The following is a 24,335-nucleotide window of genomic DNA, read 5'->3' as shown; positions in this document are numbered from 1 at the left end:
CAGGTGTAGTGCCAGAAACTGCTCCCTGTAGGACTTTGCTACCTGTAGCAGTTACTGACACCTGAGGTTGTTCTTATTTGCTGGCTTGTCCTAATTGGCTAAAACTTGACAGTGGTGGGGGATGGAAGCATAAAGTCTTCGTCCTCCAAACGACCCTGCCTGGTGTCCATCTGTATCTATTACCTCTTAATACCGAATTGTAAAAAATAGAGTGAGGTCATTTAAACATCATTTATTTTGCAGCTTCATTTACTGTGCTAACAATGTAGCATCCTGACACCGATACTTCTGCCCGCGTGCCCTGTGGGTTGGATTCATTTTAGTGGGACATGGGACATGTGGAGGATAATTTAAACTCTTAATTTCCTTATGGTTTCCCTGCAATATACGTCTCTGCTGGTGCGATTTCTGACCATTGCACATCTATTGTATTTATTACAATAGCACAAGTAAGTCACACAAGTGACATAGTCTAGGGGCTTGGCTACACTCAGGGCCAACTTTAGGAAGTGCGGGGCCCAATTTGAAGTTTTGACAGGGCCCCGGCAGGAATGACTTAAAAAAAAACACTTAAAAAAACCACCTTTTATTTCTTACATGTATTATTTACATGTATTATTTACTTTCCATGACTAGATACATAATAACAAAATTATATATTACATACATTACATCATATTGTATATTGCTCTTTTCTTACTCCCACTTGGTACTTTCTACCAATATCTCTTGATCTCTTGCCCATATTGATAGAAGTCACCACATTCTAAAAGAATATTAATTATAGATTTTCATTTTCATATTAGGAAAATAATTTATGTTTTGATAATTGTACAACTGATTTTCTTCAATAATGTTTATTTTATGCCCCCTCCTTCCCCCCAGCACCGCCCGGCCCCATGGAAACACTGCCCACATCTGCACCGCTTGCCTCGCAGAAACAAACCCTCCTTCCTCAAACCCCGTCAAAACAGCTGTGGGCCAAAGAGGAAGGTTTGAGGGGGAGGGGGGAGAAATGGTACACATAGGCAAAAAGAAGTATTCCATTCTATGCATCCGAAGAAGTGGGCTGTAGCCCATGAAAGCTCATGCTGAAATAAATTTGTTAGTCTCTAAGGTGCCACAAGTACTCCTGTTCTTTTTGCAGATACAGACTAACACGGCTGCTAATCTGAAACCTGGCACACTTAGGGTGACCAGATCACAGCAGTAAAATAGGACCCGCCCCCTCCCAGCTGAGCCCCACCATCACACCCCTCTTCACCCCCTAGCCCCCCGCTGGCTTGCTGCATCCCTGCTAGTCAGTCCCCCAGCCACCACTTGCCTCCTTTCACTTTCTTCCTCCCCTGCCAGAAACCCCCTGTGCCCACCCCTAGAACCCCTGCTGGCTCACTGCTCGCCCCTTTGCCCACCCGCCACCTGCCCACCCGCTTGCCCCTGACTCGCCACTGCACCTCCCCGTCCCCCGAGTATATAGCCTCATTCAAAGACCCAGGGTCACTATATTACTGCACACAGCAGTCAATCAATGCAGTTGTAGATAAATCTCTGCATTATGCATTTTTGTATAACTTTTATATGACTTTGTATTGAACCTTGGTAGTATGTTATAGCAGGCCCCTAAGGTAGTATAATTAAGGTAAAAGAAAAATGTCTTTTTGCTAGAAGTAGAATAAGATCTTTCCCCCACTTTGTAATCAGTTGCCCTGTTGAATGGATGAGGTGTGAATGAGGAAGGTGTGGAAGGCAGCACCTCCAGACAGCTGCAACCCTTGGAGAGGGGCTGGGAGCCAGACCAAGGAGCTTTGCCCAGGGCTGAGTGGGACAGAGTTTGGGTGCTGCGTGCAGGCTCTGGGCTGGGGCACGGGGTGGGGTGGAGGAAGGGTGGAGGGGTGCAGGCTCTGGGAGGGAGTGCAGAGGGCTGGGTGCAGGCTCTGGGACAGAGTTTGGGGGCTGGAAGGGGGTGCTGGGGGGAAGGGACTGCCATGTGGCTTCCTTCCTCCCCTGATGCCCCTCACCATAGCCTCAGTGGGGGATGGAGCTGCCCCTTGCCCAGTGTTTGCAGGAGTGGTGGCTGGGGGGAAACCCAGTCAAACTCTGGTTTTACTCTTTCGTTGATGGGTCATTTTAACCCATTACACACCCTTTCCTGCCTCTCTCACCCCGCTTTTCTACTGGACTTGTTTGGTCTTTTCGGTGGAGCCAGATGAAAACCACAAGCCCCAGCGAGAGCAACAGGCTGGAAGACTAGACTGAACCCACCACCCAGCCTAGTCCATCCCAGAGCCCAGAACTGAGGGCAAATGTCCCCTCACCACCAGGCCACCTTCCACTCCTGGCCTCTCCCAGCGCTGCCAATGATTCTGTGTGGCTGCATCGGGTGGGATTTCAAGTGGACCCCTCAACCCCCCGCTAAATTCACCCCTGTTTTGCGACCACTCTGCATCAAGAGCACCTTCCTTCCCTGCCCTAGAGCTGCTGGATGGCTAGAAAGCTGAGCTGGGCATTTGATTGATCTAGAATATTATCATGCCCCCCCCCCAAAACCTTAATATCCACAAAGCTTTTGGGGGGGGCTATTCCCCCCCCAAGCCGGTCTATTTCATTGTTGCAGGGCAAATGAAGGAGCCATGGTTTAATGGAAATATTCAGCCCCTACAGTGATCTTGCAGCAGGGAAAGCAGAGTTGATGGGAAGGGAACTGGTCTGGATAGGAGCCCCAGTCCCCTTCCTTTGCAAAATAATTTGGAGAGGGGAATCTGATCACTCAGTGCCTCAGTTTCCCCTCCTGCGGGGGGGGGAGGGGAGATAAAAGTCTGCCGTGTTGCAGACCTTTCACATTCTCCCCTCTTGATGTATTTGGTTTCCTCCTCCAAACCTCCCTCTCTCTCTCACCTGGAGTTCACAGCACTAAGTACCAGCTCGGGGCTTTTTTCCTGGGTTACATGATCCCAAGACTTTAGTTTTGAAACAGACACAGGAAGGCAGCGACTCACCCTCAAACAGCAACACCACCAAAACCACAAAACCAGCCCAATATTACAACCCTCCGGGGAATCACAGGGTCAAACACTCACCGCTGGAAGCCCCAGCAGCTGTCTGAGATTCCTGTCTCCCACCAGACCAGAAGCTCCCTCGGTGTCTCCTCCAGGTGAGAGCTGGGGGAGGAAGGCTGTGAAGCACATGTGCCTTCTCCCCCCTCCCCACTTCCCCCTCATGACCTGCAAGTACAGCCAGGGCTGCCTCAGCCCTCTGCCAGCCAGCGTCTCTCGTTGCCTAGCAACAACAGCTGCTGCTTCCGGGAGACGCAGAGTTTGCTTCCAGGAGAGACGCTGCCAGTGCAGGGCCCCATTCTGGGAAATCTGGCAAATCGGCCTAAGGCAGGCCCTGATCAGCGACAGGCCAGTAGGAGCTGGGAAAAGAAAGCCATCATGTTTCTGCCTGGTTTCGAACCAAGAACTTTTTGCGTGTAAGGCAAACGTGATAACCACTACACTACAAAAACTCTGTCACAGGACTCTGCCCCTCCCTTTATAAGAACATAAGAATGGCCATACTGGGTCAGACCAAAGGTCCATCCAACCCTGCATCCTGTCTACCAACAGTGGCCAATGCCAGGTGCCCCAGAGGGACTGAACCTAACAGGTAATGAGCAAGTGATCTCTCTCCTGCCATCCATCTCTACCCTCTGACAAACAGAGGCTAGGGACACCATTCTTTACCCATCCTGGCTAATAGCCATTCATGGACTTAACCCCCATTAATTTATCTGCAAAAAGAAAGAGGAGTACTTGTGGCACCTTAGAGACTAACAAATTTATTTGAGCATAAGCTTTTGTGGGCTAAAACCCACTTCATTGGATGCATGCAGTGGAAAATGCAGCAGGAAGATATATATATATATACACAGAGAACATGAAAAAATGGGTGTTGCCATACACACTATAACGAGAGTGAGCAGTTAAGGTGAGCTATTATCAGCAGGAGAAAAAACCTTTTGTAGTGATTATCGGGATGGTCCATTTCCAACAGTTGACAGGAAGGTGTGAGTAACAGTAGAGGGACAAATAAACATGGGGAAATAGTTTGACTTTGTGTAATGACCCATCCACTCCCAGTCTTTATTCAAGCCTAATTTAATGGTGTCCACTTTGCAAATTAATTCCAATTCACTAGTCTCTCATTGGAGTCTGTTTTTGAAGGTTATTTGTTGTAATATTGCGACTTTTAGGTCTATCATCGAATGACCAGGGAGATTGAAGTGTTCTCCGACTGGTTTTTGAATGATATAATTCTTGACATGTGATTTGTGTCCATTTATTATTTTGCATAGATACTGTCTGGTTTGGCCAATGTACATGGCAGAGGGGCATTGCTGGCACATAATAGCATATATCACATTGGTAGATATGCAGGTGAATGAGCCTCTGATAGTGTGGCTGATGTGATTAGGTCCTATAATGGTGTCTCCTGAATAGATATGTGGACAGAGTTGGCAACAGGCTTTGTTGCAAGGATAGGTTCCTGGGTTAGTGTTTTTGTTGTGTGGTTGCTGGTAAGTATTTGCTTCAGATTGGAGGGATGTCTGTAAGCAAGGACTGGCCTGTCTCCCAAGATCTGTGAGAGTGAGGGATCGTCCTTCAGGATAGGTTGTAGATTCTTGATGATGCACTGGAGAGGTTTCAGTTGGAGGCTGAAGGTGACGGCTAGTGGAGTTCTGTTACTTTCTTTGTTGGGCCTGTCCTGGAGTAGGTGACTTCTGGGTACTCTTCTGGCTCTGTCAATCTGTTTCTTCACTTCAGCAGGTGGGTATTGTAGTTGTAAGAACACTTGATAGAGATCTTGTAGGTGTTTGTCTCCATCTGAGGGGTTGGAGCAAATGCGGTTGTATCTTAAGCCTGGTCTACACTAGGCGTTTAAACCGGTTTTAGGAGCGTAAAACCGATTTAACGCCACACCCGTCCACACTGAGAGGCCCTTATATCGGTATAAAGGGCTCTTTAAACTGGTTTCTGTACTCCTCCCTAACGAGAGGAGTAGCGCTAGTATTGGAATTACCATTTCGGATTAGGGTTAGTGTGGCCGCAGATCGATGGTATTGGCCTCCGGGCGGTATCCCACAGTGCACCACTGACCGCTCTGGACAGCAATCTGAACTCGGATGCAGTGGCCAGGTGGACAGGAAAAGCCCCGCGAACTTTTGAATATTTCCTGTTTGCCTAGCGTGGAGCTCAGATCAGCACGTGTGGCGATGCAGTTAAAAATCAAAATAAAGAAAGAGCTCCCGCATGGACCATGCGGACGTGATCGCTGTAAGGGCAGGCAAATCTGTTCTATCAGCGCTCCGTTACAGAAGACGAAATTCAAAATCATTTTTAAAAAATCTCCAGACAGATGCCATAGCAGGGGCTCAGCGCACTGCTGCGTGACAAGCGTAACGGGAAGCCAAAGAATCAAATGGACGCTCATGGATTGGAGGACTCAAGCTATCCCACAGTTCCTGCAGTCTCTGAAAAGCATTTGCATTCTTGGCTGAGCTCCAAATGCTTCTAGGGTCAAAAACAGTGTCCGCGGTGGGTCAGGGCATAGCTAGGCAATTTACGCACCCCCCCACCCACCCCCAGAAGTGAAAGGGAAAACAATCCTCTCTTGACTCTTTTACATGTCACCCTATCTTCACTGAATGCTGCAGATAGACGCGATGGTGCAGCACTCAACACCAACATCCTTGCTCCCGCCACGCTATGGCTGACTGATGGTACAATACGACTGGTATCCGTCCTCGTCATCAGCCTATTGGCACATGGGGCAGTGCAAAAGGACTGGTAACCATGCTGACTAGCATCTGTTAGGTCGATCAAGGGCGCCTGGTCCTAATTTTTCCTGGTAGATGGTGCAATATGGCTGATAACCATCGTCATCATAGCAACAGGGGGCTGAGCTCCATCAGCCCCCACCCTTCATGTGTAAAGAAAAGATTCAAGTGTCCCTGAACTAGCAGAGGGATGCTGGGCTCCTCTCCTCCACACTCCTTACTGTCCTGTCTGGACTATCATAGCAGCTGGAGGCTGCCTTCCACTCATATCTCACTAACAAGTCACTGTGTCTTATTCCTGCATTCTTTATTACTTCATCACACAAGTGGGGGGACAATGCTACGGTAGCCCAGGAAGGCTGAGGGAAGAACGGAATCAACAGGTGGGGTTGTTGCAGGAGCATCTCCTGTGAATAGCATACAGCTCATAATTTCTGCAGGATCTGACACAGAGCAGCTGTGCTCTCTGGTTCTCTGATACAGTGGTTCTCTAGTACACTTGCCCATATTCTAGGCAGGACTGATTCTATTTTTAGATACCAAAAAGGAGGAATTGATTCAGGGAGTCATTCCCAATTTTGGCTTTTGCGCCCCTGGCTAAGAGCAGCCAGGGACACTTATGACAGCAGCAAATGGAACAGTGCAAAAGGACTGGTAGCCACAATCATCTTATTACCAATTTATGGTATGGTAGATGGTACAATATGGCTGATAACCATCTCTGCTATCATGCAAAAGCAAAAGCATGCTGCTGTGTAGCGCTGCTGAATCGCCTCTGTCAGCGGCATCTAGTACACATACGGTGACAGTCACAAAAGGCGAAACAGGCTCCATGATTGCCATGCTATGGCATCTTCCAGGGCAATCCAGGGAAAAAAGGCATGAAATGCTTGTCTGCCGTTGCTTTCCCAGCGGAAGGAGTGACTGACGACATTTACCCAGAACCACCCGCGACAATGATTTTTGCCGCATCAGGCACTGGGATCTCAACCCGGAAATTCAAAGGGGCGGGGGAGGCTGCGGGAACTATGGGATAGCTGTGGAGTAGCTACCCACAGTGCAATGCTCCAGAAATCGACGCTAGCCTCGGACCGTGGACGCACACCACCGATTTAATGTGTTTAGTGTGGCCGCGCACACTCGATTTTATACAATCTGTTTTGTTAAACCGGTTTATGTAAATTCGGAATAATCCCGTAGTGTAGACGTACCCTCAGATTAAGAGTCTGATGCTCTGCCAACTGAGGTAGCCAGGCTCACACAGGAAAACTGCAAATTGGTGCAGAGGTGAAGCTAGTCAAGAAAAAGCAAGCAGGAAACAATAGGGGAAACCTGCTGCTCTCTCTCTCTTCTCAGCCCTGGCCTGGCCTGGTATTAGTGCTGGTTAAAAAGAGGGGAAAATATCGGCATCTACCAGCCTTTCATAGCTGTACAAGACTCAGGCACAATACAGAGGTGCCCATCTGCAAGTGCCGAATGGTTGGATTGGCTAACGCAGCCTGTAGACATCCAGGGCACACTGGGATATAGAGCCAAGTGTCCATCACCATCATCATTTCAAAGGGATAATGATAATGATGGGAAGGTTCACAATTGACTCTGTAGTTGCATACAAAGGTGCATGTTTGGCAATTACATTGGGAAATTCTGGCTCCTTCTCAGGCTCAGGTTGGCCACTCTGGTCTAGATGTAGAAGTTACAACATTTAAACTTGAAAGAGGGGCCAATTTCCCCATCATTTCCCACCTTTACATCCAAACACGATGACTTTCTGAATGAACCCTCCTCGTTCAGCCAGAAGATCTTGGGCTGGGTGTAGGAGTCACTGGGTAAAATTCTCTGGACTCTGTTCTGAATCAGGTCAAAGCAGAGGTACCTAGTGATCTAGTCTGGCTATAAAATCTATATATCAACACCAAATATGGTGTGAAATTAATCCTCAGAAACGGCTGTTCCTCACCCAGACCCCAGCAAAGGGCTCTCCAAGGAAGGGGGCTGTTGAGGAAGGAAAGATGAAAGATGTCCTCTCCCTGGAGGGACTGGGCTCTGCGCTTTGGACAGAAAGGAGGGGAAGGAAATGGCCACACGATGGCAGCGGAACCTAAGAAATGAAACACAACAGGCTTCTGAGCACGTTGCTTCCGAACAGTGAATGAACGTGACTCCGGGACCATGAAAAGCCAAAAAGCCGTTTCTTTCTATGAACGGGAGAAAAGAGTTCCAATCATTCCTGCCCGTTTACTTTTGAATTATTTTACATTATAAAGAAAATTGTAACAAAATTAGTCTGAACTTGAGCTGCCTGTTATTAAAAGCTGGTTCCCCAATTCAGTTCCAACTGCCCTGCTAGAAACACCCCCAGGTCCCTGCTCACCCCAGGAAGAGGAAAAAGAGAAACCCCCACTGGGCACTGCCCTTGGCTCCAGGCTGCTGTCCCGGGGTGCGGGTGGGGACTGATTGTTTGCTGCTGAGGAGGGAGCCAGTAGAGGCCTCTGGTGCTCTGCTCCTAGCACCTGCCCGGCCCAGACTGTCCTCTGCCTCAGCTGCTGCTCCCGGCCTGCTCTAGAGTCAAACACGCAGGGCCCCCAGGGGAACAGAGGCTGGGACAGGGCAGCAGCCTAGGCTGGGCTGGGAAGATGCTGGGAGTTCTCGTTCCCTGAGAACTGGCCTGGCTCCCTTCTCAACAGCAAACAAATCAATTCCACGTCCCCTCCCCAGAAAAACCAGCCTGGGAGCCAAGGGCAGCAGGGGACGATTCCTTCCAGTTCCCACCGAGGCAGGAGAGAAGCCAGGGTGTTTCTAGCAGAGCTTATGGAACTGACCTGGGGAAACCAGCCTTTAATAACAGGCAGTTCCAGTTTAAGCTAAGTGTTTTTAACGATTTCTACAACATGAAATAACCCTTCAATCGTAGTGTCACCATCCATAAAATTGCTTCAGCCTTACAGGTTCCCAAGTGCAAAACTAAACATCTCTTCAAACACAAGGGAGTGGAGATCAGTCAGTGTTCAGAGTCATCCCACATAAAGGAACCATATTGTGATACATACTGGCCCCATCATGTGGCCATCACCTTTCCCTCCTCTCTTCTTAAAAGTTTTAGTATTTTGCACAGAAACTTTCTTCCCTCAGGAGAGACCTGGGAACCAGGACTGCCAGCCAGACAAACACCTTTAAGAGGAGGCATAATCTATCAAAAAATGATCTCCCTTCTTCTGTTCAGTGGCAGCCTGAAATGCTACTTATCCTGGCGGAGCTGGAGGATTGAAAGCAGCTACATGAAGCCCCTGTGTAGCTCACAGGAATGAACACAAACACTCCCTTGTATCTGAAAAGATGTTTAGTTTTACCCTTGGTAAACTACAAGACTAAAGGGAAAGGCAGTGATGGTGTCAGATATAAAGAGTGAAACACGAAACAATCATCATAGTTATGCCTATATTGACTGCAAAATCTTTCTATATTCTTCTTATTATCATCAGTGTATTATTTTCTCTGTCATCTAGACATTGACTAGAGCTTGACCAAGAAATTTGGATCTTGACAAAATATTCACCTACGCCTCTTTAAGGTAATGGACTTGACACCCACTCGGGTGTCTCCACGCAGGTTCAAGTACTAACAACAGTGGCACCTTACAGCCATAGATTTTAATCAGGGCAATACATTGATACAAATTCCTGTTAAATCATTTCTCAGCCAGAGTCCATCACCCACATTCCTTAGGGCATTGGGCCACCATGCAGACGTTTCATTTCCCGCCTAAATTTCACACAGAGACACAATTTCCTTTGCACAGATCCATGAACAGCAAAACCTCCCTGTGTCTCTTGTCTGAGCCAGTGCATTCAATTGTATTGAAACCTTCTCTCCTGCAATGGCGATGGTCAGACAGAGGGGACATGGCCACCTTCACCTCTGACAGTGAGATATTGGCTCAGCTCTTTCTTTCTGCTGCTGTTGTTAGTCCATGAAACATCAAGGGTGGAATGCAAGTCTGAGTTCATGCACCAATCCCCTGAAACATTTCAGTGCCCCAGAGAAATCCTGACCCCTGCTATTGCAATGATATGGTGGAGATTCGAATAGTCGCAGTGTAGAAGGAGCCTGAGGGTGTTTATTTGTGAGCTAAGGTTCCCTGTCTGACATTTGCCTTCTTTCCTGGTTCGTTATGTCTCCAGTGAGCAAACCGGAGCTGTCACAAGGCTGGTTAAATGCTGCTTTTTAGACCAGAGAGCTGGGGTTGATTTAGCATGCTGCCGCCATCAGCTGGTCAGAGTAACCAGGGTGGGAGGGTGGAATTTAGGATTCTCCCACCAAGGGGAGCTGCTGTTGGACTCCTCTAGTGGGGGAGAGTCTGAAAAAGTTTCTCAGCTCCCAGAGACGGGGCAAACAAGCTGGTGCCACACACACATTTTCACAGGGAATCAGGCCCCCTGGGGAAAAACTCAAAAGAAGCCCAGGCCCAGGAGTGTCAGAGAAGGGAATCACTGTTTTCCTTAAGAGGTGGGTTCGGGAAACCTGCAGGTTCTTAGATCCCTCCAGCGCCTGATAGAACCATTTGTGGGGAAGGTCTGGGGAAGCCGAGGAGGACAAGGAAAGGGAAAAAGGGCTGGCAGCTGTTGTGTAATCCCCATGGTCCCAAGCAGAAGGATCTGGAGGGGTCAGCACTGTGGTTGCTTGTTGAGGACACAGAACTCACAAGATGGTGTTGGAAAATCATAGTGCTAATGAAGCCTTTCCGTATTAGGCCTGAGTAAACCAAAGTTATGTTATGCTTGTCCAAACTGTGTTGGAAAGCTTACAGAACTCATTAGACTGAAGGCCGTGTATCTACCTAAGTCAGCTATTTCGCTTATCAGTTTTGTTTGGCTCCCCAAGTATATGTTGGCTCCCCAAGTGTATGCAGCTGCGTTCACATGTATGCATCCAAAGTATCTAGTACAAAGGGTCAACGGATGTATCTTGTGTCCCCTTCAGAATGACAAATGTATCCTCAACAGATGTATCTTGTAGCCCCCACAAAATGATATATGTATCCTGCGTACCCAATTATCCCCTAATAGATACATGTACAGGGTCTATAGGTCAACCAAATGACGTAGACAAACGTAGGCTAAGTTGTTTGTTTCGGGGTATAAAGGTAAGCCCATCTGGCCATGTAAGGTGTGTCTCTTTCTCTGGCACTAGCCGAGAGGAACACCCGCTCAGCTGACCGATCAATAAAGGGTGTGGTACTTGTCTTCCTGTCTCCGTGCCTCCTTGGTGTAATTAGGTAAGCTCCAGGGGGAAACGAGCCCTTTTGGCTAACAAATGGCGACCACGAAGGGACTTCTCTCCCTGTTGGGGGCGCTGACCGGCGGCCGAGGACGGCTCAGGAGAGTGGCCACCTTGAGCTATTGGTTTGCTCGAGCTCCGAGTCGCTGCAATCGACCGGGACGGCTGCGCCCCCTCCATAGAGAACTCCAAATGACACGGAGGCAGGACAGTACCAGAAGAGGGGAGTCCACCTGCCGGACGCGGCCACTCCGGGCGTGGTAAGTGCGTTACCTCCTGGGTTTGAGGATTAACGCCCCCGAAGAGTGAGGGTTGGGACCTTGGGCCCCTAACGGTAAAGGAACCCACAAATAGGAAGGTGTGTGGGTAAAAGCTTTCTGGTTAAGGTACCTAGGTTCAGACACGGCTAATGAATAATTCCATTAACTCCACGAGTCCGTGGGCCGTGCTGAACAATTACTGGGACTTAGAGCAGCCCCAGGGCTGGCTTTTCTTTTTGGTAGGGGTACTTTTGTTTCTTGTTCTATTGGTATGCTGGAAGCCAAAACTGTAACCGGGTCTAGGAGCGTGTGAACCCATCTTCTCTTCCCCCCCCTTCTTTTCCATGTGGGTAAGGGATAGTCTAAACATTCCACCTCACCCCCTAAGGGTACCCCAGCATATTATATGTACGTACATTATGGTTCTAAAACCTGCAGGTATTTAGAGAATTGGAATCTTTATACGCGTGAAGATCCATCTAAACAATGCCCATTAAAAGGTACCTTTAATCTAGATAAGATCATATATCTCAGAGGAGCTTTTAATCACCAAAGAAAAGCCTCTGACACAGTGTGAGCAATTTGTCTAGAAACGGGTTAATTTAAAACTCAGCTTCGCCCAGAGATAAAAAGAGAAAGTTGTTTTATGCTCAAGGTCAAGCAAACCAAAGGCAGTACAAGTTACAGAACTGAGATTACATTTGCAAAGCTTAACTGTTTGGTGAGATCCAACAGTCTGACTTTGTGACGGATGCCGGTGCTGGTGTGGCTTGGTGACACTGGAGAAGCCACAGGTAGCTGACCTGGACTGGAATCTCTGAAAGAGACACCGCAGGAGATTCCAGGGTGTAAAAGAACAGCCCTCCCAAGAGCGGAAGCATGTTGGAAATTCTGAACAAGCTGTATACAGGATAATCTCCCGTCCACCTATTCCCCTTTTCTGAATGTTATATACAGACGTGGCCAGTCTGGATATGTGTAAGTATGGGGCATTTATATTTTTCTTGAGTGATGTGGGAGGATTCCCAACACTCTCCATTGTTGTTTTATTATTTTTAATGAAGCTTTAAAATTTGGTTATATGGTGTGCTTTCTCTATCCACCCCCCCCTCCACCGTCCTGCAGTGTCAGTTTGATCACCTGACATGAGGGATAATTGGTAACAGAAATTTGTCACAGTTTGGTGAGCAATAGAGAATGGGGGAACCCTGTAGAATTTACACCATCTATTTGTTTTACCCTTGTTGTTTTATTTGGTTCTGTTGGTGTTATATGTTGAGGATTGCATAATTAAAGGTGTGCCCATTCTCAGCTGCAGTAAGTCTGAGAACTGGAGAAGGGCTTAGCATTCCTCTCTCCACCCTGGTTGACCAGGAAGGGTGGCAGGTGGATCTACCCCCAGTCATAGCAGGACTGGGCAATAGAGTAGTTGGAGAAAAGGAACAAAATGTGTATTTGATAACTAGAATTAAGCAATTAAGAGCATAGATCATGAACCAGGCAGCAACTCAAACCTGCGCCCAGGGCAAGTTGCAGGCCTTGAGACAGGACTTCCAGTTAGAAAAGGAAGCCCTGGCTAAGCAAGTACCAGTCCTTCAGGGACTTGTTAAAATGTAACCATTCGTGCTCAGCATATGCCGTAACAGCAGTGTGTTTGCTACAAGAGGCAATTAAATAGTTAACGCCAGTGGGCCATGCGTTTTGCCCAGGTGGCAAGCCTCACGAGGGAGGACTCGGGTCGTCTTGTGAATAAAATGTTTTAGGAAAAAAAACCAGAAGGGTGGGGGCAGAAGCCCATGAAAGAAACGGTTCAGCGCAAAAAAAAAAAAAAAAAAAAAAAGGATCGGGCCCAGGCGGGCAGGCAACAGACAGAGAGCTTGGAGAACAGGTTGGAAACTTTTGAGGGTCTAGTGGAAGTAAGAAGTAAGTGAGTGTAAGCATGGGGATTTCAAATACTCATAAGGATATTTGGAATGGTGATTTGAATTGGTAAGTGGCTGTTGGGAGCCAAGCAAGTGATATAAGGAAAGAGCAAGTGATTTGAAGGAGAGTGAAAAGTTAACTCTGTAGTTGCTGGAGGGAATAGTAGTTGAACTTTGTAAAAATGCTAAAGAGAAAAGTTCTTGGTGTTTTTTTTTAAATGTTTGTAAATAAATTCAGGCAAAGAAATTATTAGATTGCAATCATTTGGCTATGAACAATTTTGTTGAATTAGCTAAAAAAATGTATACAGTGCTATGTAAATGAAAATTTATTAGGCTCTAAGGCACTATAAGTGGTGATGTTTTCTTTCAGTGTTTAAAAGCAGGAGTTAAAAGTAAAAAGCAAGCCAGAAAGCATCTGTATTAATGCAAATTATCTAACTGATAAGGTAAAAGCCACTGAAACCTAGGCTGCCTATAACATATATACAAGAAAATATGGGGTAATTCCCCTGTTTTGCCTAAAATCAACAAGGGTATTTGTATATTTTAAGCAATAATTGACTGCCCAGAAGGGGTAGACCTCTGTTTTTGTCTTTCAGATAATCAAAGAAAACTAATGCCAGCTAAACAGCATACAACATACCATGATTTACTGGCAGAGTAAAAATTATGTTTTGTGTTCTATGTTCTGTCTTGTGGTGTCTGTCTCGTGGTCAGAATTGTTGTGTTTAATATTTTCATGGGATGGTCTGGTTTGAAATAAAGCAGAAGGCTTGAATTGAAATGCAGATATTTGTTTTGTTCAACTTAAAATACAAAGTGTTTGGATACATCAGAAAAATGTGATATACTAAAGTCTTATGTATTTTCTTAAGTAAGAGAAAAAAACTGCATTGGCCAAATTGCATACTAACAGTCTTTGGAAGCAAGGACATAAAAAGTTAACCCACTCCCCATATTGTACATGGGATCCTTCTGGCTACCTCAGATTTCTAGCCAGAGGGCTGGGGATGGTGGGAAGCTATTGGACTAGAGGTTGTATTGAATCAACTCATCAAAGTGGGTGTGCTTGTCCTGGCTTGTTGTTCCAAAGCTCTCTAATAAGGTTATTTTAGTAGAAGGGTATATGTGGCATACATTAAATAATAAGACTAATGTACTGTATAACAGCAATGTGTATGTGTTCATTGTTAACAAAAGGTGTATAAGTAAAAAGTAAAAGTTTCCTTTGTAGGTTAAAAAAGGAAGCCAAAAAGGGGAAAAGGAAAAAGAACGAGTTAAATGAGAAAAACTTTAACTAGCAAGCTCAGTCCAAAAAAAAAAAAAAAAAAGAAAAATACACTGACTTCGTTCAAGGACACTTGGCTAACAACCAGAAAAGGGGGGCTTGAATATGCCCAACCAGCTGTACAATCTGCAAAGACACTAATGCAATGTGTTAGGTTTCCTTTTTACACAGGTAAAGACGCACTACCCGAAGACCCTAGCAGCCCTGCCACTCCATGGAACCTGGAGACCGGATCAATGTACAGGTCCACCAACAAAAGATTGCTTTGGCTCCACGCTGGAAAGGCCCTTATTGAGTCCTGCTGATTACCAACACCGCTGTGAAGTGCCAAAGACTGACTGCCTGGACCCATGATTCTCACTGCAAAAAGACCCGTCCACATCAGGAGAACTCTCCTATATGATTAGCCTATTCCTTCTTCTAGCTCCACTGTGCCTTCTGGACAGCAGGGAAAAAGGACAAGGTGACGTGCTAGCTAACCTCTCCCTTGTCTGCTGACAGACCTACTGTGCCTTTGAACTTTTCTAGAAGAATCAAAAACCATTACAGGGTGATGTGCTGATAATCTCTCCCCTGTAGAATGCTAAACTACAATTGTTTTGGGAAAGGAGAAGGAATGCTCACTCCACTGACATTGCCAAAGTCCAGGAATTCCTGACTAAAAAGGACATTGAGAACTGACCCTGGTAAAGAAACAAAAATTCTACACTGGCAGGAAGAAACTTGTGGGATCCTGTTTGGAAATGTGGTATTAATTGAATTTTGGGGTTTATTCTACAGGCTGCGCCCTGTGTTTTGGATAAATCCTTTAGTATGTATTGCCCTCCCTAATTGGATTTTAAATGACATTGCCTTTATCCAGTTTTCAGATCACTTTTACATACCCAGATTGCTCACAAGGGGCTGCCATTAGATTAGCACAACAAAAAGCCTGGGTTATTTCCTATAGAAGGAAAGGGAATTGACCAGATCCCTGTGGGCTGGGGCTAACACTGTAACAGCCATTTGGAATATTCTTAAAGGCCAAGAACATAATAAGAAATTGGGCCGACTAGAAAGGGCCACTAGCCTTATTTTTTTAAGCTCAGCTATCTTAAGTACAGGCTGGAGCTGGTGAGTTACATGTCATTTCCACCCTTAGTTCTATGACCCAGAAGTTACTGACAGAAATGGTGTTAAATATCACTAAGACTGGGAAGGCATTGCAGTGGGATCTAGTATGTTTAGAAATCCAGGATTTCCTGAATGACCAGCTGATGGCCATTTGGAGTAATCTTGAGTACCAGACTTGACCCACTGCCCTTACAGACATATCAGGAGTACCATCTGATCTGTGGTCATGAAGACATACTTGGACACTTTCTGGGTGGAAGTGTGTACATTTACAGTGCTCCTTCCAAGCATTTGGACCGGTTAGGGTGTGGGCTCCCACATACCGAATCCTGCTGGGTCCATGGGAAGGATGCATGTGGGACTTAATACCCCCTCGTTATTAACCCCAGCTCCCTAGAGCTTAATTGCTTTTTTTTGTTGACCTCAAAGTGTGAGAAAACTCAGCCAAAAGGTTTGGTGAGTATTCTCAAAGGGGGGAGTTGTTGGAAAATCATAGTGCTAATGAAGCCTTTCCGTATTAGGCCTGAGTAAACCAAAGTTATGTTATGCTTGTCCAAACTGTGTTGGAAAGCTTACAGAACTCATTAGACTGAAGGCCGTGTATCTACCTAAGTCAGCTATTTCGCTTATCAGTTTTGTTTGGCTCCCCAAGTATATGTTGGCTCCCCAAGTGTATGCAGCTGCGTTCACATGTATGCATCCAAAGTATCTAGTACAAAGGGTCAACGGATGTATCTTGTGTCCCCTTCAGAATGACAAATGTATCCTCAACAGATGTATCTTGTAGCCCCCACAAAATGATATATGTATCCTGCGTACCCAATTATCCCCTAATAGATACATGTACAGGGTCTATAGGTCAACCAAATGACGTAGACAAACGTAGGCTAAGTTGTTTGTTTCGGGGTATAAAGGTAAGCCCATCTGGCCATGTAAGGTGTGTCTCTTTCTCTGGCACTAGCCGAGAGGAACACCCGCTCAGCTGACCGATCAATAAAGGGTGTGGTACTTGTCTTCCTGTCTCCGTGCCTCCTTGGTGTAATTAGGTAAGCTCCAGGGGGAAACGAGCCCTTTTGGCTAACAATGGCAAAGCTCAGAGCCCCGTTACACAGAGTCAGAATGTGATCAGCTCACACCCAGGGGGAGCAACACCCCTTCCTTGGTCTCTATGTCAGGGCTAGTATCAGCTCAGTGTCCTTCCCGCAAGAGTCGGCTGCTGAGAGGGTTGCAATGGGGTAAATGAAGGCAGAGGAGGATTGTTCCTGATGGGTTTTCTTTGTGTTGCTCTGTGATCCTGCTGGAGGAAGCTGAAGCATGATTTGAGTTTTTTTCAGTGGCTTGGGCTGGGCTGAGGTTGTGACCCTGAGCACAGGGGTTCTCTGCTCTTAGCCCCTCAGGACAATGGAGCAGCTTCAGAAATTGGCTAGAAAATAGCCTAAGAAAGTGTAACAGAAGTGAAAAGAAAAATAACATTATTACCTCCCTGGTGGTCTAGGGGTTAGGATTTGGCATTTTCACTGCCACGGCCTGGGTTCAATTCCCAGTCAGGGAAAAGTGACTTTAAACCAAAACTGCTTCAGTTATTCTTCACTTGCAATGTAAATAAATCCACTTTTTTATCCTAATTCTCCCATCTTCCCAGGCCTTGTCTACACTACAAGACTATTTCGAATCAACTTAGTTCGAATTTGTGGATTCGACCTTATGAAGTCGAATTTGTGTATCCATACTAAATACACTAATTCGAATTTCTGAGTCCACATTCACGGGGCCAGCGTCGACTTTGGAAGCGGTGCACTGTGGGAAGCTATCCCACAGTTCCCGCAGTCCCCGCTGCCAGTGGAATGCTGGGTAGAGCCCCCAATGCCTGCTGGGGGAAAAAATGTGTCGAGGGTGGTTTTGGGTAACTGTCGTCATTGAACCGTCAATCACGCCCTCTCTCCTTGAAAGCGCCTGCGGGCAATCTGTTCGTGCACTTTTCTGGTCAGTGACAGCGCGGACGCCACAGCACTGCAAGCACGGAGCCCGCTGCGATCATCGCCGTTTTCTCCTCCTCGCACTTTATCGTCCACGTCTTCCACAGTCAGCTGCTGAGAAATTGGGCTACTTTTCAATGGTGCTGCAAGCACTGGGGGACCATAGGGGACGTTTTACAAACATCAACGTCGGGTGGCCGGGCAAGGTTCATGATGCGTGTGTTTTCAGGAACTGTGGGCTGCTCAGACGCCTGCAGGAAGGTAGTTTCTTCCCGGACCACGAAATAACTGTTATGGATGTGCAGATGCCTATAGTCATCCTCGGGGACCCAGCCTGCCCGCTAATGCACTTGCTCATGAAGCCCTATACAGGCGCCTGGGACAGCGACAAGGAACTCTTCAAATACCAGCGAGCAGCGAGCGGCGTGACCTGTGACTGTTCAGTTTCTTTACAGAGAAGCTGAACCTGCCCCTGTTTCTTTACCCAGTTACTGTTGACTCTCCTCTTCGGTTACATACCCCGTTCACCCCGTTACCCCCACTTCCAGCACACGTGTAAAAATAAAATACATGTCCCATTATTACTTAACAAAGGTTTCTTTATTCATGACTTTTCGTGAAATTGTTGAAACTGGGACGCAGGCTGTGCTGGGTAGGGTGTGCGGTGATGTAAAGACCACCTCTAAACTCAAGGAATGACAGGCTCCTGCTCCTAGAGCGGTCCGCAGTGCCGGAATGCTTCTTTCAACGGAGCCTGCCATCCCTCTTTATGGAATTCTGTGTGCGGGCGGATATGTGACCTTGTGGTGGAGGAGGATGGATACAGATTCCTCAGCTGCGTGACTCAGTGGTCCAGGACAAGGACCGCTGTATAAGATCTGTAACCGCCCTCCCCCGATGCAAAGTCACATCTCCCCCGCCCACACAGATCCTGGAAACCACCTCCAAAAACCGACCAGGTTGCCTACTGACTGCACCGTGTGTGTGACCCGCTGCTGATCCTGCCCCCGTGTCTGTACCCTGGGAAAGGTGACTGTCCTATGCAATTAACCACCCCCTTCCCCACGCCCCCCATTCGAACACAGTCTTCTTTGAAAAAACATAACGGAAACAGTAATTAACAGCAAAGCATTTTTATTAATTAAGTAGACAGTTAGGGGATGGGACTGGGATTGGGACTACTGTGAGTCTGGAAGTGAAGGACTTCGGCAAATATAGGGTATGAGAGCTTTTGGGTACTTGAGCACTGTGCTGTGGTGTATTGACAGTATTCACGTCCCCGGCCGCCCCTCCTCCTGATTATTTTTGGTGAGGGGGGGATGGGACTTTGTGGCGGGGGAGTGCGGTTGCAGATACACTGCAGGGTGTCTCTGTCCTCCTGCGGTCCTGCAGAACATCCACAAGGCGCCTGAGCGTGTCCGTTTGCTCCCTCACTAGTCCAAGCATTGTTTCAGTCGCCTGCTTGTCTTCCTCACGCCACCTCTCCTCCCGTTCGCTGTGTGAGCGCTGGCACAGAGAGACGGTCTCCCTCCACTGGCTCTGCTGGTCCGCCTCTGCTAGGTAGCAGCCCATACGTTCCTCGAACATCTTGTCCCTTGTCTTTTTCTTTCGCCGCCTAATCTTTGCCAGCCTCTGCGAGGGGGATGCTGTGGCAGGTCTGGAGACAGTGGAAGCTGTGAGATGGGAAACAGGGAGTGAATTCCTTGCAAAGATACATTTTTGCGAACAATTAACTGAGTCTAGGCTGTCTCTGTGAATTCTGGGTTGAGACCCCTGTGCCTGCTGGGGCACAAATCATTTTCGCGGTGGATTCTGGGTAAATGTCGCCAGTCATTCCTTCCTCCGGGAAAGCAACGGCAGACAATCATTTCAAGCCCGTTTTCCCAGAATTGCCCTGGCATATGCCATAGCGTGGCAACCATGGACACTGTTTTGCCTTTTGTGTATGTCACCGTATGTGTACTAGATGCCGCTGACAGAGGCGGGCAAGCAGCGCTACACAGCAGCATGCTTTTGCTTTTGCATGACAGCAGAGATGGTTACCAGCCATATTATACCATCAACCATACCATAAATTGGTAATAAGAGGGTAATAAGATGGACATGGTTACCTGTCCTTTTGCACTGCCCCATTTGGTGCTGTCATAAGTGCCCCTGGCCGAGCAGCCAGGGGTGCAAAAGCAAAAATTGGGAATGACTCCCTGAGTCAATCCCCCCTTTTTGGTATCTAAAAATAGAATCAGTCCTGCTTAGATTATGGGCAAGTGTACTAGAGAACCACTGTATCATAGAACCAGAGAGCACAGCTGCTCTGTGTCTGATCCTGCATAAATTATGAGCTGTATGCTATTCACAGGGGGTGCTCCTGCAACAACACCACCTGTTCATTCCGTTCTTACCCCAGCCTTCCTGGGCTACCATACCATTGTCCCCCCACTTGTCTGATGAAGTAATAAAGAATGCAGGAATAAGACACAGTGACTTGTTTGTGAGAAATGAGTGGAAGGAAGCCTCCAGCTGCAATGATAGTCCAGGCAGGACATTAAGGAGTGTGGATGAAGGAGCCCATCATCCCTCTGCTAGTCCAGGGGCAATTGAATCTTTTATTTACAATGAAGGGTGGGGGCTAATGGAGCTCAGCCCCCTGTTGCAATGATGAGGACGGTTACCAACCATATTGTACCATCAGCCATCAAAAATTAGGGACAGGCGCCCTTGATTGACCTTACTGATACTAGTCGGCATGGTTACCAGCCCTTTTGCACTGCCCCATGTGCCAATAGGCTGATGATGAGGATGGATTTCCATCTTATTGTACCATCAGCCATCCATAGCGTGGGGGGAGCAAGGATGTTGGTGTTGAGTGCTGCACCATCGCGTCTATCTGCAGCATTCAGTAAAGATAGGGTGACGTAAAAAAGTCAACAGAGGATTGTTTTCACTTCTGGTGGTGGGTGGGGTGTGTGCGCAAATTGCCGAACTATGCCCTGACCCACCGCAGACACTGTGTTTGACCCTAGAAGCATTTGGAGCTCATCCAAGAATGCAAAAACTTTTCGGAGACAGCAGAAACTGTGGGATACCTTGTGTCCTCATTCCCCCCTCCCTCCATGAGCGTCCATTATATTCTTTGGCTTTCCGTTACGCTCGTCACGCAGCTGCGTCCTGAGTCTGTGCTATGCCGTCTGTCCGTAGATTTCTTAAAAATACTTTGGACCAGGCCTAAAATTACAGTAATTACCCTAATTAGATGCAGGAGTCTCCGAGCGAGATCACCCTGAGGAGGGTCACTGAAGGAGATAGAGTGCGCATGCTGTGTGAAAGCTAGCACGAACCAGGGCCCGATGCAGCCGTGCTCGGGGAGGCAGTGCTCCCTGAGTTCCTCATGAAAGCCTCGCGCGGAAAACTGTGCTACCCCGGAGCACCCAATAAGGCAGCTCTCCCCAGGAACCTCCTGCTGATGCTTTTCGATTAACGCAAGGAGAGCTTCGTGGAGATCTCCAAGGATGATTTCTGTTCTATCCCCATATCTAGAGAGACCTCCTTTTCACACAGTTAAGATTCCTGTTATATTAAGAATAAAAGTTAACATGGTTAAAGCACTTACCGACTGCTCCTTCCCCTGATTCACGGTCCGGGTTAATGGCCGGGGAGGGTTGTTGGGGGATCTCCGTGACGGTGATGAATAGATCCTGGCTGTCGGGGAAACCAGCGTTGTAAGCGCTCTCGCCTGCCTCGTCCTCCACAAACCCTTCCTCATCTTCCCCGTCCGCGAACATCACCGAGGAACTGGCCGTCGACACTGTCCCATCGTCAGAGTCCACGGTCACTGGTGGGGCAGTGTTGGCAGGCTCCGTAGCGTCCGTTTGCCGCTTTGATTTTTTGGTAGCCTTGTCTGGGGTCCTTGATTTTCACACGGTGCTGCGTTGCATCCCGCCTGTATCCTCTGTCTCTCATGGCTTTGGAGACCTTCTCGTAGGTCTTCGCATTCCCTGTTTTGGAGCGCAGCTCCGAAAGCACAGACTCCTCGCCCCACACACCGATCAGATCGAAGAGTTCCCAGTCAGTCTATGCTGGGTCCCTCTTTCTATTTACAGATAACATGAACTCCTCTGCTGGAGAGCTCTGCATCGTTGCAGGTGCTGCGGAGCTCGCCCCGATGTCCAGCCAGGACGTCAGATTCAAAGTGCCCAGACAGGAAAATGAATTCAAATTTTCCCGGGTCATTTCCTGTGTGGCTGGTCAGAGAATCCAAGCTCGGACTGCTGTCCAGAGCGTCAACAGAGTGGTGCACTGTGGGATAGCTCCCGGAGCTACTAAGTTTGATTTGCATCCACACCTAGCCTAATTCGAGCTAGCCATGTCGAATTTAGCGTTACTCCACCTGCCGGGGTGGAGTACCAAATTCGAACTAAAGAGCCCTCTAGTTCGAATTAAATGGCTTCCTGGTGTGGACGGTTGAGCGGTTAGTTCGAATTAACGCTGCTAAATTCGAATTACAGTCCTAGTGTAGACCAGGCCTTAGTCTATAAGGTGCCACAGGATTCTTTGCTGCTTCTACAGAACCAGACTAACACGGCTACCCCTCTGACACATCTTAAACCTGGGGCTCTTCCTCAGGAGAGAGACAAAAGATTCCTGCCTTGTACCAAAGCTGTATAAGGGGGTGGAACTGAACAAACATGGCTGCAGTCATGAGACATCCCCCAGCTACCACCTGAGCTGGAACAAGGGCTATACCAGGTGAAAAGATTGGGCCCAGACAAGAAATAAGTTTAGTCTTTGCCTCTCAGTCTGTGCAGATGGGACCTTTCCCTCCAGTGCTGGAGGATTCTCCCTTCTCATCTACCCTTGTCCCAAGCAGCACAGCAGGTGGGAATCTTACATGTACAGAGGAGCAGAAACCCCACCCACACCTTGCATGCAATTGGCACTTGCCTCTCACCAAGCAGGATTGAAGTTCCTGCAGGGAGACACCTGCTCTGGGCATGAGCAAAGCAGCAGGGTGAAAAGAACCTGGAGATGCAGGGGATTGAACCCAGGACCTCATACATGCAAAGCATGTGCTCTACCACTGAGCTACATCCCCAGATGGGCTGTGTGTGCTATAGGTTACACTCAGAGCCCTCCTGTTTCCAGAGCACCTAGTGGCCTAAAAGCAGCATGAGGGACACATTCCCTGCTCTGAGGGCCAAACCTGCTGTCCTGGAGGCTGTTAGTTCTTAGGGGTCACTTTGCAGCAGGGCCAGATTCGATGTGTGGGGCAGAGAGAGTGGGTGCCCTGGACTCCGGGTGCAGAGATACACTCAGCCCTCTCCCCTGCATTGGGTGGGGGGTGCTGCTACCCTCTGCTGGAAGGAAATGTGTCGGGGCGTGGGCACTGTGAGTCGCTCAACACCTGACCCTGGTGGCAGCAGTGCTGTGGGGAGCTCCAGGTGTTTCTAGGATCTGCTCTTTCTACCTGCCTGTGAAGTCCAGCTTTCCCCAGCACATTCACTGTGGTGCAATTGGGTCACTGTTTCCATGTCTGAACAGCAAAGAATCACTCCCAGTTTCCCTTCTATCGGCAGCAGGATTAGCCTGTGTCAGTGGTTAATGAGGTGGCTCTTGTTGTAAATTGTTATTCATTCCCCACCTTGACAATACACACCATCCCTTTCCCATACAGATTCCCAGCACCTCAGTGATCCTGGTAGCAGGGGTTGGAGCCTGAGACTTTCACCGTTTTTTCCCCCTCCACCTGGAGTGAACTCAGCTTTTCCCCCATCCCAGACAATCCATGAAATAACACCAGGGGCATAAAGAAAGAGGGGAGGGAACATCTCAAGGTCAAGGCTGGATGTGCCCAGGGCCCCCAACTCATCCATTGTTTCCATGGAATTTGGCCCCTGCTTTGCACAAGGGATAGAGAAAGATAATAATTGGAGATATACCAATCTCCTAGAACTGAAAGGGACCTTGAAAGGTCGTTGAGTCCAGCCCCCTGCCTTCACTAGCAGGACCAATTTTTTGCCCCAGATCCCTAAGTGGCCTCCTCAAGGATTGAACTCACAACCCTGGGTTTAGCAGGCCAATGCTCAAACCACTGAGCTATCCCTCCCCCCATACTGAGCTATCCCTCCCCCCAACAGATCTTGCTGTTCCTGTGTCTGTGCAAATAAAATTGTGCTTCCCTAGGAAAGAGAGGTGCGAAATGGCCCCATGATGGGACAATATCCTCAGGATTGAGACCTAAGGACTCAGGCTGAGAACTGATTTAACCCCCCTCATCTGGGATTTAACAAATTCTCTTCCATGGAGACACTGGGAACTTGTGACATTGATCCATACTCTGGGGGTTCGGGCTGCTTTAACTCTTGGTAAAAACATGAACTTGATTCCAAGAAGGGAGAGAGGAGAAGCCTGAAGCTGACTTTAGTCCCAGCCTGGGGTCTCCTGAATGGTGGGAAACATCCTTGGATGCTACCCAGGGACAGCAGCTACTGGCGACATACCAGGGCTGGGATGTGAGGGGAATGTTGCCTGGACTTTATCATACAGGCCCCATCCTGCTTCTCAGAGCCCACAGGCGAGAATCTAGAGAAGGGTGAGTCATTTCTCAGCTGCATTCTCAGGAGAAGCCGGTAGCCGTCCTTGACCAGAGACCCAGGAGAGCAACCACGGCAGTTCTGCGGAGAGCTC

The 24,335-nt window shown here is 47.9% G+C and overlaps 3 non-coding genes across 3 annotated transcripts; 1 reads left to right on the top strand and 2 right to left on the bottom strand.

Moving 5' to 3' along the window:
• Positions 1-3,432: 3,432 nt before the first annotated feature.
• Positions 3,433-3,505, bottom strand: TRNAV-UAC. The gene has a single exon. It is a non-coding gene; the product is annotated as a tRNA-Val (tRNA).
• Positions 3,506-17,158: 13,653 nt separating this feature from the next.
• Positions 17,159-17,230, top strand: TRNAE-UUC. Its single transcript has one exon. It is a non-coding gene; the product is annotated as a tRNA-Glu (tRNA).
• Positions 17,231-22,671: 5,441 nt separating this feature from the next.
• TRNAA-UGC lies at positions 22,672-22,743 on the bottom strand. Its single transcript has one exon. It is a non-coding gene; the product is annotated as a tRNA-Ala (tRNA).
• Positions 22,744-24,335: the final 1,592 nt, after the last annotated feature.

The sequence above is a fragment of the Mauremys mutica genome, unplaced genomic scaffold (genome assembly GCF_020497125.1).
Source record: "Mauremys mutica isolate MM-2020 ecotype Southern unplaced genomic scaffold, ASM2049712v1 Super-Scaffold_100198, whole genome shotgun sequence".
In the NCBI taxonomy this organism is placed as follows: domain Eukaryota; kingdom Metazoa; phylum Chordata; order Testudines; family Geoemydidae; genus Mauremys; species Mauremys mutica.
Note: the sequence above shows the minus strand (reverse complement) of the source record. Positions and strands in the feature narration are given on the sequence as shown.